Source organism: Ischnura elegans, chromosome 7 (assembly GCF_921293095.1).
Source record: "Ischnura elegans chromosome 7, ioIscEleg1.1, whole genome shotgun sequence".
Taxonomy (NCBI): Eukaryota; Metazoa; Arthropoda; class Insecta; order Odonata; family Coenagrionidae; genus Ischnura; species Ischnura elegans.
In genome coordinates, this window is record NC_060252.1 from 29,724,587 (window position 1) to 29,739,052 (window position 14,466).

Here is a 14,466-nt window from a genome sequence, read left to right on the forward strand (position 1 = left end):
AAATAATAATCCCAAAATTCGTGAAGCGTGAGATAAATTGACTCAAGGAGCCTTGGCCTTCATTTATTCAGCTATCCTAAAACAAGAATCTCAATCTTCTATCCTGAATGAAAGGACTTTAAACGCAAAAAATAAAATAGCAGCACTGAATGCTTAGCTAATGGATCACTAAAGAAAGGGTCCTCTTTGTCCATTTGCAAAAATTGAATTGGACATTTACAAGCCTCAAAGTAAACCTACATCCTGTAATGTACATTTTCCTTCCAAAAGAACTTGTTTTGATTGTCACTGGAGAGTAAAGAGGCCGATATTGAGAGATTACCTCATTAAAACTGTTGGTAGTTAAACCGAAAACAGATTTATCGTAAGTTTACATCAATGAGTGGGACACCACGTTTATCTTCTAAGCACGTTGTTTTGAAACAAGAGTACCAGGCTGAATCTGAGGTCCTCATTAGTGAATTTCAGAAGTTTTGCGCGTGAGCTTTCCTCATATTATCTCCAAGAGTGCCATTATTTTTTAACGAATCGACAAAACCCGTTCTTCAGCCGAGAGAAGCATGTAAGGGCATGAGGTCTCCCTTATCTCTTCTTCCAGGAGCCGCGCAAGTAACAACTCTTCTATTCTGAACCATAATGAAGTTGGCTTTTTTTGTTTTTCTGCCATTTATAAAATTGAAAACTGTGTGACCTACAATCGAAAATCATAGGCCTCTCCCCACTGATTTTTATATTCTTAGATGTATACGAGGCACAAACACAAAAAAATAATTATTTTACCTATTTATTGGGGAATCACTTGCTTAACCTATAACAAAATTAATTATAAGAAAATGTACTGAATTGAAACCAATTAGTGCAATAATTTGTCACCATAAATTTGTGATGACTTCTTTCTTCTGGTATTTAAGAAAATTTAAATTCAGTTACAAAAATCTGCATTCCAGTAAGTGAATTATTGATATATGTGGCTTGCTACTTGAATGTACAGTTGAGTGGTCATATTATGCACTAAGATATTAAAAGAATTTCCTTAATTAGCAAATAATAAGAGGATATTTTCAAAAGGATTCTGCAACCATTTCTTGCCTTGTATTTTTACATGGGAATTGTTGTCGGAGATTCTCTTAGTTTTTAACTGTGCACTATTTTCTAAGGAAATTGTTCATTTTCCATGCATTTAAATCATATACCCTCTTTATTCGTGCATCTTTGAAAACGACAAATTATTTTATTTCGGCACTTTATAATAGCTTTAATTCAGCATAGACGCAATTTGTCTTTTAAAAATGGATGCAAATAGAAAAAGATATTCGTCGTTGAAAATAGCTTGGTACTTGCAGGCTAAATAGGTGGTATATTATTCCGAGGAAGGTATAAAAAAGTTCATTATTAAATGATGTATTTATTTTTAATATTCCATTTGGTACGATCTAATTGATGACAATGCAACAATTGTCGCAAAGATCTTTTTATAATGGTCACTGTGCATCAATTTCATAGAATTTTTTCTTGATTATTTACTGTGATTATAATTAAATGATGATGTCTTTATGCGGCATTCAACTTTTTTCACCCAACGACTTTTGGAATTGTTTCGTGGCACATGATTTGTTTCTCCAAAACGATAGAGATAAGCAAAAGTTCCGTCTGGTCATTTAATTATATTTTCACCTTTAAATTGGTAGCAACTTTTTCTTATCATGTAATACGAGCAAAATGCTCGAACCAAAAGGTACAACAGAAGGACCAAATTGCCTGTGCATTCAGTAAACATCTTTATAACCTCTTCTTCATTTCATCTAGAAAAGGATTTCCGCTGAGTCTTGCATAACTCTGACTTTTTTATTCCAAAAGCAACGGATTTGCCGCGCCGTTAAATTCTCAAACATCTATCCGGAACTTTCCGCTTCCGATTTTTATGCCCGAGATGAAGCTTGTTACGTATTCGTCTCTACTCTCTGTACTTTTTGCATCACAAGTGGTTATCGGGAGGAGAGGAGCTAAACTTGTTAGCTTATTTGCATCCCTTAAATTTATTATTAAAATCTAAATCTTTGTTCGTTTTGCCTGAATTATCTTCATCAATCTCTCTCTCAAATATCATCGGTGAATAAATTACTATATTAACATTCACAAATTCATAATATAACCTGGTTGCATAAAATTCATAGTATTTAGTGATATTAAGGCAACACTAAGCAAAGCGGTAATCCAGAGTAGGGAAAATGACCATATAGTTCTCGGTTCAAATCCTGGGTGATGCCTTTTGACACCATGGGCAATTTTTGCAAGGTGTCTCAGGGAATAGAACTGGCCCCCATATCTTGTGTGTGTGAAAGTCACCACCGAAGAGGTCGTCCGGAATGAGCTCAGCGCTCACCAATTCAAACCATCTCTCTGGTTGCGTCACTCAGCACGCCATATTAACTACATAGAGGTTGGGAAAAAAGTATTCACATTGTATGCTGCTTTAGCGTTACGTCATAAAATTATTACAGGCCATACTCTAGGAGTTCTACTTGCCATTGATGGACAAAACAAATGGCTAAACACATAATGCTTTCCTAACCACTCATATTTATACAACTATATTTCTTCGTTAAAACATTTTTCCTTATGATATCTCATAAAAATGGAAGCGTGGGTTGGAAAAATGAGAATCTTTTACTATTAACAGGGACATAGTACTGCTTACATTTTCCTTACGGTTTCTTCCTTCCCTTCGCGTCCTCTATCTGTAAGTAGATCTAATTATTTCGATACGTTTTCATTCATCAGTGTAGAATCTGGCACACATTCTTATGCGTATATTTACAGATGATGGTTATTATAACATCAACTTTTTGTCACTAATTCTACAGGACCCGTGAAGGATCATCTCTGGTGGTACCTACGTGGAAAAAATATGGTGCGGTGCAGTCGCTTCATATTCTACCTTAAAAATGTACGAGTACTCAAGTTTGAGGGATGGAATTTCTGGAATAGATGACTGAATTTTTACCTACCATAATCAGTAATTATGACTCTCGGGCACTTAAACGAATTACTACTGACACATTTGATAATAATTAATTAATTATTATTATTATTATAAAATGCCGTTCATTTGTGTTCCAATTACATACACATTGAGGTAGAAACATATCCGATAAGTTTGATAACCCGTAAATACATTTTGTTGATTGGCATGTATGTCGCTTACACTGCTACTGAAAATCTAACTACTCATCGAAAGCCGGCAAATATGCTCGATTTCACCAGGCAGAAAATCTCGAATGAATTTCTGCGCACCGCTCCCTGGAAGATGCCTGAAACTACACATACTTTAGTTCGCCTCACTTGGTGCTCCAACCTGAAGGTTGATTTGGAAGGCTGGGTTGGTTTGTTTGCCCAAGAGGGAAAAAAAAGTGCGTGATGGATGGAAATCTCTTCTCAGAATTTCTACTTTCCCCAGTCGATTTCGCTCATCAGATTTACGTTAACGGGAGAGAGAGAGAGAGGTGGGAAGGGGCAGGGGGAAGAATTCCGAAAATTCCCTCTTCCGAGTCCTAAAAAGACCCGGATTGATGCGAAGACGGAGGTTTTGGAAGTCGTAAGAAGGGGGTGGGCGAGCTGGAACGAAAGGTTTTGTGCCCCGGCGACGCTTTAGGACAGAACGCGAAGGATATGAGAGGATGGGGAGGCGATACGCAGCAATGGAAGCGGTGATAATGAATAAGAGAGGAGAAGAAGAAGAAGATGTTGGAATAGATGGGGAGCAGAGGGTAATTCGAGATGAAGAATGGGTTGGGGAGGTTTTGAGATGGTAAGGAAGGACGTCAACTCCAACGCTTTCCCGGATGTGTTTTTGCCAGAGTTATTCTCAGCGAGCGAGCTCAAGGAAGGAAGGAGGAAGAGAGGAGTGTCGGAAAAAAGTGCAATTAATTAGAGGCAAGTGAATCATTCAGGAAGGTGGGCGACACGGGGGATTCCTTTCATAAATTAGCGAATGACAAGGAAGGCTAGGTGGGGACTGAAAGACAGGGTGACGTGAAGAACGGAACTGAGAGCTGCCGGGGAAGAGGTTTTTTTTTTGGAGCAGGGATTTTGAGCAGGAGACTCGGAAGGTGTATACAAGTCGATGCTTCAGCTGCGAGTGGGAGGAGGATGCTGGGATGTATCCGACCGGGTTTGATAACTCAAAGTAAGGGTCGAGGAGAAAGGTGAGGTGTGACGCTCTGGAAAGCGCTAGTATTTCGTCATCGTCAGCGGAGCGAAATTAGGTACGAAGCTTTCCAACCCCCCTGACCCTCCCCCAGTTGACGCGACTGAACATTTAATAATTGGGGGATCACTGGTTAAGGCAAGATGAATATTCCCATTTTTTTAACCCTATTAGTTGGCTTTTTTGCAATATTGGCAGAGATGTGCATTTTTTGTATCCTTTCAACCAGATCGAAGGCGACAGGAAGCAGTTTCCAGTCTGAGTTTCAGAAATGACACGAATTTATACGTTCATTTACGTGGCTGGGTAATCAGACTAGAGTTGATACTGCTCTTTTTCAGCGTTTGGCATCTTCAATAACTGGCGCCAATTGGGTTCAAATTTACTTCTAAATAATTCAAAGAAATCCCATCAAAATACTTCTGGAGCATTCTATAGATTACCAAGCACCGAGAATTTCCAAGCATAAAATGTTACAGCTCTGATACACTCATATTCTATCATTATGCTGTTAATTATATTTTCTCTGTGTCATTAACTCCACAAATTTGTAATGAGGAATCATAGGCAACCACGAAATAATCTAATTTTCTTGATATTCTATACATATTTTCTTGATAAAACAACTTAACTTATATTTTCTAAGTAAGCGTGAATTTTTTTTAAAGTAACCATCTGAGAATCTTATACGTACTTAATTAACTGGTAATATCTACTTCTATTCCTGTCAACCGCTGCGCAATTGCCCATAGTTGCGAGTGCCCAAACAACACAATCTATGGCAATTAAAATAAAATTGTGTCACTCCACAAAAAATAATGCTTATAGGTAACGTATTATATAGGTATTTTGAATCTTTAATTACTCAAGAAGCTCAAAATTGGGCAAAATGTCTGATAAATGCGGTAATTTTATGCAATACTGGAGTAATATACTAAGTTTAACGTCTTGAATCCAGTGCAGGACTAATCTATTGGTACAACTTGAGCGTAATATACCTTCGATTTTGGATTTTTCCGATATTGGGCTATTTTCAGGTATTTAAAACTGTATCAAGTGTGTACTATAAGTAATTCTGACTCAAGTTATTTGTCCTTTACATATGAACTGATCATAATCACTTGTCAACAATGCTAACATTGGTTTGACGCACTCTCCACTTAATTCTCCTATCATCCAATCTTTTCACACCAACGTATTTCTTCTCTTTCACATATTTCTTTACCTGTTCCATATATTTTGTTCGAGGTCTTCCTTTTCTGTTCTTGTCATCCACTTGTCCTTTGAAGATTGTCTTCATCAGGCTATGATGTCTCAAGATGTGACCTGTAAGGTTGTTCCGTCCTCTTATTAAGGTTTTCATGAGGCTTTTTTCCTCGCCCAATTTTCTCAGGACTTCCTCATTACTTACACGGTCGATCCATTTGATCCTCATTATTCTTCTGATACTGATAGTCTATTAAAAATGAGGAGATTCCATGGATGTATTCTATAATGGTAATATTCTGTAATAATAATATTCTATAATGGTAATAATTCTAATGGTTTGCAAATGAGATGACCTTCAATATTTTCAAGTCTTCCCTGAGGTGAAAGAGAATCCGTAAATAATTCTTACTCAGATATTGTTGCATTCATCATTAATAACTGAATTAAGCGTGCGAAACTCAAATAAGGTCTGCTATATATACTTAAATGGAAGTGAAAAATGCGAAGTCGTAAGTGCTATCAGTATCGAAAGAATATTGCCATTTCTTTTTGCTTATGAGTGTGCATCGATTTTATGTGTTCTCGGTATGGTTTCATCTCGAAAGTACGCATCAATCTTCATCAATTTCTGAGGTTGTATCCCAAACTAAAAGTTATAAGTTCTCTTAATGCGTCATAGATGAATCGCATTCTGTTAGTTTATCCTCACAGTGATGTATTCAAATTTTCATTTTAACCCCATGAAAACTAATCTCTCATGTATCAAAATTCTTATAGTCTTCATGAAAATGCCAAACCTGTGCATTTTATCCTTTGTTCCAACTAATATTGGCTGGATTATACGGAGCGGATAACCGATCTTTGGCATTTCATTGCCTGTGCAAGCTACGTGCCGTCAAATGGAGTTGCCGAATATCATATGCGTTCACGGTAGACAGGAAAACTCTTTGCAACCTGAAACACGATGCGAAACGGTGTGAGAAATCGATATGGTAAGATGGAAGACTGGGCGAAGAAATTTCGTCAACAGCAGTATTAGTAAGTTCATTTCCAGTGACTTTCCGTTTCAGTACTATGACTAGCTAAGGGATATGGAATATTAAATGTCCCGCACCACATGAATGAAGTATATTGGGTACTTACCAGTGTTTTTATACAATTATTCTGGCCTCAAAGTGATTGGACTTGGGGTCAACATTTATGCAGCAAAAATCCACGGAGATGAAAAAAAATTTGAGTTTATTCAACATTTATTCCTCTGAAACCATAAACCCTCTTCATATCGCGGCCCTTTATTGTTGATGATAATCTTAGTATGTGAACCAATAATGGTATGCGTTAAAAAGAAAGGATTCGACTTCGAAATAAATTTTGAATTTGAATAATATTTATGTGGCGTTGCCGCAGAATCATCCTGCGTGATGGTCCCACTATGCCATAAAAATTAGTTTACGAACGGCATTTGGAGGAATATGAAATTTTATAGCTTTAATTTAAACCGTGTATGGTCGTCTTTGTTTTATGATTATTTTTTTACGTCGTTTGAAGGGAATAAAACTGCCTTGAGGGTATATTATGAAATATTTTACTCGACATAACTCACCCTCTTCAAAACACTCATAAAATTAAGCCAAGAACTCGATGATGATAACGTATTTCATATAAGTATAAACTTTCAAACTCCAGCATGAATAGAAAACTAATGTGATAAAGCAAACATCACCTATGACACGTACGAAAATTCTAGTAAGACGTACTCTATAGGAGAAAATGTTATTCCACATTAGGCGCAAATGCCCTTAATGCTTTTGTCAAATACAACACAACATTTTATGGTGTTCGGCCTCAAATAAGTAACCAGCGGTCATTAATGATAATTGCGGAGTCGGAAATGACGACAAGAAATGTGAGGTTAATTCGGAAATTCCAGTATTCCATTTCACACTCATTCGTTATCAGTCAGCTGTTTAGACGAAAGCTTGGTTAAGCTAATTAAAAGTCGGGCATGCATAGACTTTATCTGTTGAATAACAGCTGCATCTATATGTGCAATCAAGTAATTTTTTAAGGTTGCGGAAATTTTTCATCCAAACTCTTTTAAGTTTAATCGAAGGTGCTACGAATATGGCACAAAAATTAGGAAACGTAAGTTTTATGTAAAGTCGCTCAACATTAGTCCATTGAAAAATACACGTGAATTACACATCAAAACTAAATCGTTGCTAAACATCATTCCCGAGATCTGAAAATAAAATATTTTATCGAAGGGACAATGGGATATTTTTAAAAATACCATTTTGTTTGTTAAAATGGTAAAGGTTTTTCCCAACTTTAAATCGGACTTTTTAGAAACTGCCTTCTCTCGACCAAAATGCTCAAATTACGCCCATGTTTCCCGTAGACCGAGAGTACCTTCTTGGTTTTGGATGAGATACGAGATCAGACCTCACCATTGTTTTGCTCAGGCCTTGTGGCTAACAGGGAAGAGAATGGGATGAAGGTTATGTGCTACGCCGCATGAGAGAGGGGAATATCCTTAGGGCCTCCGGCGAGGGTGGCTGTGGATAGGACGAGGGGCGGCAAAGACCTTCTTAAGGCCATCTTGCACAACTCCCTGAGAGGTCTTCCATTCTTTGTCTGAGTATATATTTCACCCCCTCCCTTATATTCTACTCCCCTCAGGACAGCCAGGAGCGCAGCTGACGTTTTTTTGTGTCCCTTAAAGGTCTTCCCTCACTCTCGATTCTGGATTTTCATACTCCGTATTCCTCCAACGCCCCTCTTAACTTCTCGCTAATTGTAAGTAAGATATCTTCCAGGACAAAACTGGAGTTTGCGAAAGTACAATTAGAGGTGTCACAATGGACAATGGTGCACGATCAAATCTCTCCTACAAGTTCGAACGAGGAAGGTTGACGAATATGATACATTAAAGTTTAGCCTGTGTCTAAAACAAATTTGATGGTATTTGCTATAATTTTCTGGCTCACGGATATTGTTTGTAAAATCACTTCAATAAAGAATTCAAAATGCGAAAAAATTAAAAAAACTGTGGATTAAAAATATAGCCAATAGTACTTTTATCCTGGGTTTCGCGACAGATTACCGACTTCCGGTGGGTCCGAGTAATGCAGGAAGCTTATTATCCGGTAAGAGACACGCGAAAAATTGGTCTAATTCGCCGGAAGTAAAAGTTAAGTATATTGGAGAATTTATTTGAAAAGTCTTTTCAATTCATTGCAGCAATCATAGGTACTTCTAATTCATCGTTCTTAAAGAGATAAATTCTTCTCCTTTAAATGCACATTGTACTGCCACAGATATTGCCGTCCTTAGCACTATTACGACTTCCTTCTCAAAAATTGCGAAATTGAGGTACTGAATTATTCAGTGATTGCATATCATCTTCTTTATTAATCTACTTTATCACTCGACATGATCTTCAATTGGGAGTAGTAATACTTTACAACGTCCTGTAACGTTAGCCTTTGCAATTCCTGGCCTGTTTGTTTTTTATAGTGCTTGCTATGTCTCTATTTAGGGTTCTTTTTCATTTGGGAGTGATACGATACCATTTTAAAATCGAAAAATCACTGTATGTGTACCAATTTCTTTGCATATATTTTTAGAAAAATTGGTAAATGAAATACAAGTAGATAATGATGAGTTAAAACATTCTGCTAATGAAAGAGGGGCAGATTCTAATAATATTTTCAAAAAAGGGCCTACAAGAGAAGTGAAGCCACCGTGGCTTTTTATCGTGGTCGACCTTCGCGTATTTTTATGCGTTCCATGTCTAGAGTGAGGCAATTAAACTGGATTAGGTTGTCCAAATTGTGTATCGGTCCCGAACATGAATTTAAAGAGCGCTCACGTACCTCTTTCCACATCCAGCACGTTACACCTCCGAAGAATGACGCGAAGAATTTAACATTTTTCTTTAGAGTCCCGCATCACGCGAGGTTGTAAACGAAGCATTTCCCTCGACGTCCCAGCCACCGTAAAACCGACTCCGGCACACAAGTGGCTAACAGAGGTTTCAGCAAATTACGAATACTTAACATTGCTGAATTTATTACTCCGTCATCTGTTGAAAATGACGCAAATTAAAACATCGATTTAAAAATTAATTATCGTTCATCTTGATGTGAATGCGGTTGCCATCTTAATGTCTATTCAATTGTTACGATACCAAAGGATTTCACATCATAGCCAATTGCTTCGAGGGAAATATCAATTACTCTTTCAATTAAAGTAATTTTGGATTCTCTGATGCACTCACACTCTGATGCTCAGTATACCACTTATTCTTTTCCTGAAAAGGAAGAAAAACTTGTAATACCCACTAAAGGAGGGGAATTTATTTTGCCTTTTAAATTTATAATTTCCCGTTTTATGAGTATAAAGGTGGTGTATTTAAGATACATGTAAATAAATACGCTTGGAATAAAGGATTAGCTATCAAAGTGTGCATATAATACAAGTTCTAAAATAAGTCAATGCATTAGTAAGTAGTGTCAGTATTTGATAATAATGTGGTATAGATATGGCGTAGACCATTTTAGCGTCGGTGATTTAATGAATCCTCTGTCAGGTGAATATACCAATTCTCGGTATTTCCTTCAACTACTAAAAAAAATTTTTCGACCTGCAAGGTGGACGAGCAGGGAGAATTATACGGCCATTTGAGAAATTCCTTTTCTTTTTTAATCCATTGAGGCCGTAGAAGCTCAATCCCCATTTTTTCCATTCAACTACGTAATCACGCCTCACTATTTTGGAGGACGCAACGAAAGAACACTTGGAGCAAAAATCAATTATTTCAGAACACAAGCTTTGCTTTGCGGCCTACTATCAGGAGTCGAGAAATATTAAGGGGCTTGAAATTCTCTTTGAAAGAATGCCATGAGAGTGGGAAAATTGGGATGGTGAGTCGCTGTCCCCTCCAAGTCAGCAGGGACAAAGGCAATACAAGAAGCAAGTGGGCTGCATTTTTCGGCAAAATCAAGTACTGTCTTGAGCCATTTTCCATCACGTTTAAGGAATCTATTGTTCTTTTTTGAACATTTATTCCACTTCCTCACGTATTTACGTTTATCAGATGCAAAATGCAACTTTGTAGTAATATATTTTGTGCCATAAATGTTTCTAGCTTCCTACATTTCAGTAGAATTCTATGCAGCTGCAAACTTAAAATTAGGAGATATTGATACTTAAGGTTTTACTAAAGTTAAAACGAAGCCTAATGTTAGATGGAATTAAAAAGAGAAATTTAGAAAATACAAACGAAATAAAATAGAAAAGATGGAGTTCCAGTCGGGAAATGTTAATGGGAAAAACAGTTAATTTCGAGTAAAATCGGAAACTCCGTGAGGTGAATTAAATTTTTCAATCAAAAGAACAACAAGACCTCTAGCAAAAAATAATAAGAAAACATTATTTGCAACGCAGTCAAAATGGAATATCAGTATTACTACCGCTAAAATAGATGCCTTTACAGTTGTATATATGAAACTAACCAACATAGCGAATAATCGAAGTACTTATTAGATTTTTCAAGAAAAGCAGAAGAACAGAACAAAAAGAACTATTTGACATCGTACCAGAAACATAACTAAATATGAGAGTTAATTACAAGAGAAAAAAGAGAATATACCCGCGAAAATATCAGCAAAAAACCACTCGCGTGCACCTTGCCGGTAGACCTTTAAATATGTATGGGAGGTTAGGAAGTAGAGGCCATGGATCATCGAAGGCTCTCGCCTAGAAATAGAGTTTGCTTGTTAACAAAAGAGTCAGTTTTCCTACGTTAAGCGCACGATTTAAGTCCATTCTCCGTAGTAGTATATGGAATGCACTCAAAGAAAGAAGCCTTTCAGTGCACCTCTTGCAGTGACCAGCGATTGCATATTAAAAATCATTTGTAGCAGTATTTATTAATTTTACTTTCTGGTGATTATTTTTTATCACTATTATATATCTATTATCCAGATATAAAAGTGAATGAGACCGTATTGCATCCACACGTTTGCCTCGTCGCCGTACTCTCCGCCGCCGCCGGACAGAACCGGAGTCGACCGCACGCTCGAAAAAACAATTTAAAATTTGGGGTTGCAAGTTGGTGCAAGATTTTACTTTAGATCCACAATTTAGAAGCTTCATAGAACGGCGTAATATCAGTCACTTTGTGGAAGTCGGTGGCAGCATCTACTTTTTCTCTACGTTTATGTAAAAAAATGGGCTGAAAACAGACTCTGCCATTTTGTTATATATCTATAGTTATTGATGAAAAAAATGAAAAAAATCTTTAAAAACCCTTCAAATGAAAAAAAGAAGTTTTAATTATGATAGTATTACATTTTTGTCGATAAAACTATTCATGCAACCACTGCACGAGAATAAAGTTGGCAATTTTCGAAAAAAATCGAGGGTGGTCGTTTTTCGCTAAACTTGTTCAACTTTGACCTCACATGTATTGTTAACGTTAAAACACGGGAAAGAAATGATCTGGAAAAATTTGTACAACTTATTTGAGAAAATATATGCGAAGTTTCAACTTCCTAGCTCAAAAAAATCGTTTATGAGGTTTTGACCAGTCTTTTTCGATTCTAGCCCAGTGTGCGTCGGATTCAATATAAAAAGATACCTTGTGTGACACCCATGTAGCTTGAGGCCCCTTACACACACCGATTTTGAACGGCCGGTAAAATATCGGCCGATGTTTTACCTATACCCGGCCGATATTTTATCGGCAGCTTGAACATACTCCGGATTTTAACTGGTCACTGGCTTGGTTATTGAGTCGGCGCCAGTGATCCACAGTGGCAATGGCCGGCTGCTACCCGAAATTTTACCGGTGTCGGTGCGTGGTCGGTCAGTTAGCAATCTCCCATGCCCTTTCATTTCTCACTTTTGGAATGGGGACGGCTGATATTTTACCGGCCGTCAAAAATCAGTGTGCGTGCAAGGGGTTTAGGCCTAGTGCACGGTGAAAGAAATCACTCTGAACTGTTGAACGCAAGGGGACTTCATAGAAGAGACCCGATTCCATCCCATAAGAAGGCTGATTTCTATTGCCACTTCAGTGTAATTTTAATCGGTTTTCAAAAAGGTCCACGGCGCGAAGACGAGTGCAATGCGATTCCTTTTTTTCCAATATTTTGCATTATAATGTTTGTAATTGCGTGGAATAGTTATAAATTTGATAGATCACATCATCATGTTTATGAATTACAGTTAATACCACTATATGTACAGTCACTTTCAAAAGTTTTAGGACAAAGTTTGTGGCGCCACTTCTGCTTCTCAAGAAAATTTAGTTCCCCTTACTCCATTTGTTTTCCTTTCTCACGCACTGCAAATATTTCGCTTCCATGTGAAGATGTATGAACAAAGAGGGAGAAGTTACTTGCTAAATTTATCGTTTTGTTTCGATTTTTGATGGAATTAATGATAACATTCCAGTGCATACTCTGTGTCCTTGCTCCGGTTTTCACTGCTGGTCTGATATAATGTATTATAAAGACCTCAACGTCATAAGCCGTGGTGGCGTAGTGGAGTAAATGCGACGTCGTCATTGTGAAGGTTGTTGGATCCCTGATCCTGATTCCCCTGATCGGAATTAAGATCTGAAGTACACAAAATTTTTTTGCTTGGTATCTCATTTTGTATTTAATAATGGGTTTCAAATAATTTAAATTCGCTGTAACTGTTATATACTTTTTAATGGTAAATGGTAATATACCAGTTAAGAATTGGGCAAGGGTTGACGTATCCTTTTTGTGGATTGCTAGTACACATTTTGAACGTTAGGGATTTGCGAAAGGGGTAACCGTAACCCGACGGTAAGGGGCGCATTCAAACCCAGCGTTGGTATTAACTTAATGATTTTAGATTGGCGATGAAGGGTCATACATAGCAGTTGATTATTGCAAATTTATTAATTGGTTTAGAAAGCTCTTGATCGTTATGATTTTCTTAATTTTCTCTAATTCTCTAATAAATTTTTTTTTAAATATCCGTGGTTGAACGCTTCAGAGTTTCTTCGAATGCCCGAGAGAGGGCGATTAATAGTTCCATTGTAAACGTGGTACTTAAGCGCATGGAAATTTCTGTAGAGTTTAATTTATGGAAATTAAGTTGAGAAAGCCCAGGTTTGTCTCATAATAGCTGGATTTATGCTGCCACTTGTGTCGCGTTCAAAATTAACCGCAGCCAGTTGATGAGTACGGAACTATCCATTTCGTTCCAAATCTAACACTATTATTATGCACGAGGAATAGTATCGAAAAGTTATGAATTCGTTGCAGTATATCATCTTCAAATTCAATTTCGGTTTAAAGCTGTAATTTAGTTTAAATTCCCCTCTAAATTAGGATATCTCTGCAGCCAGCGGCTCGGTAGTGGCGACTTTTGTAAACTCATTTATCAGCGCGGTGGGTGAGAGCACATCTTGTGGCTGACTGGAGAGTTCCAAATTGTACTATCCACGGCAGAGAGACAAGTCTCTTGAACGCTTCCCAGTAAATGTAAATGATTCAGAGAGGACGAGACGGGGCGAGGAAATTGAGGCTGATCAAAGATTCATGCAATAGTAACCGAATGAAGTGTAATTAACATCATCCACTCAGTGCTTCGACCCAGAGATTAGTTTGAATAGGCGAAGATAGATCTCACTATGGACGTAGCCTCATCATCACTAGGCAATAACCCTAAGATAGGTTTGACGCAGCTCTGCATTCCTTTCTCTTATCCACTAGCCTTTTCATAGCAACGTATTATTTCTCTTTTAAGTCCTTTATAGCCTGTCTCATGTAATTCACTGAAGGCCGTCCCTAGCCTTTCTTCCTTCTACAATTTTTTCATCTGGACATGATTACTCATAATGTGGGTAACTAAGTTGTATCGTCTTCTGCTCAAGGTTTTTAGAAGGCTTTTCTTTTCACATACTTTTCCTATCATTCCCCCCTTACTCACTAGGATGATCCATTTTACCTTCATAATTCTTCGGTAGCTCCACATTTCGAATGCTTCTAGGATTGTTTTCATCA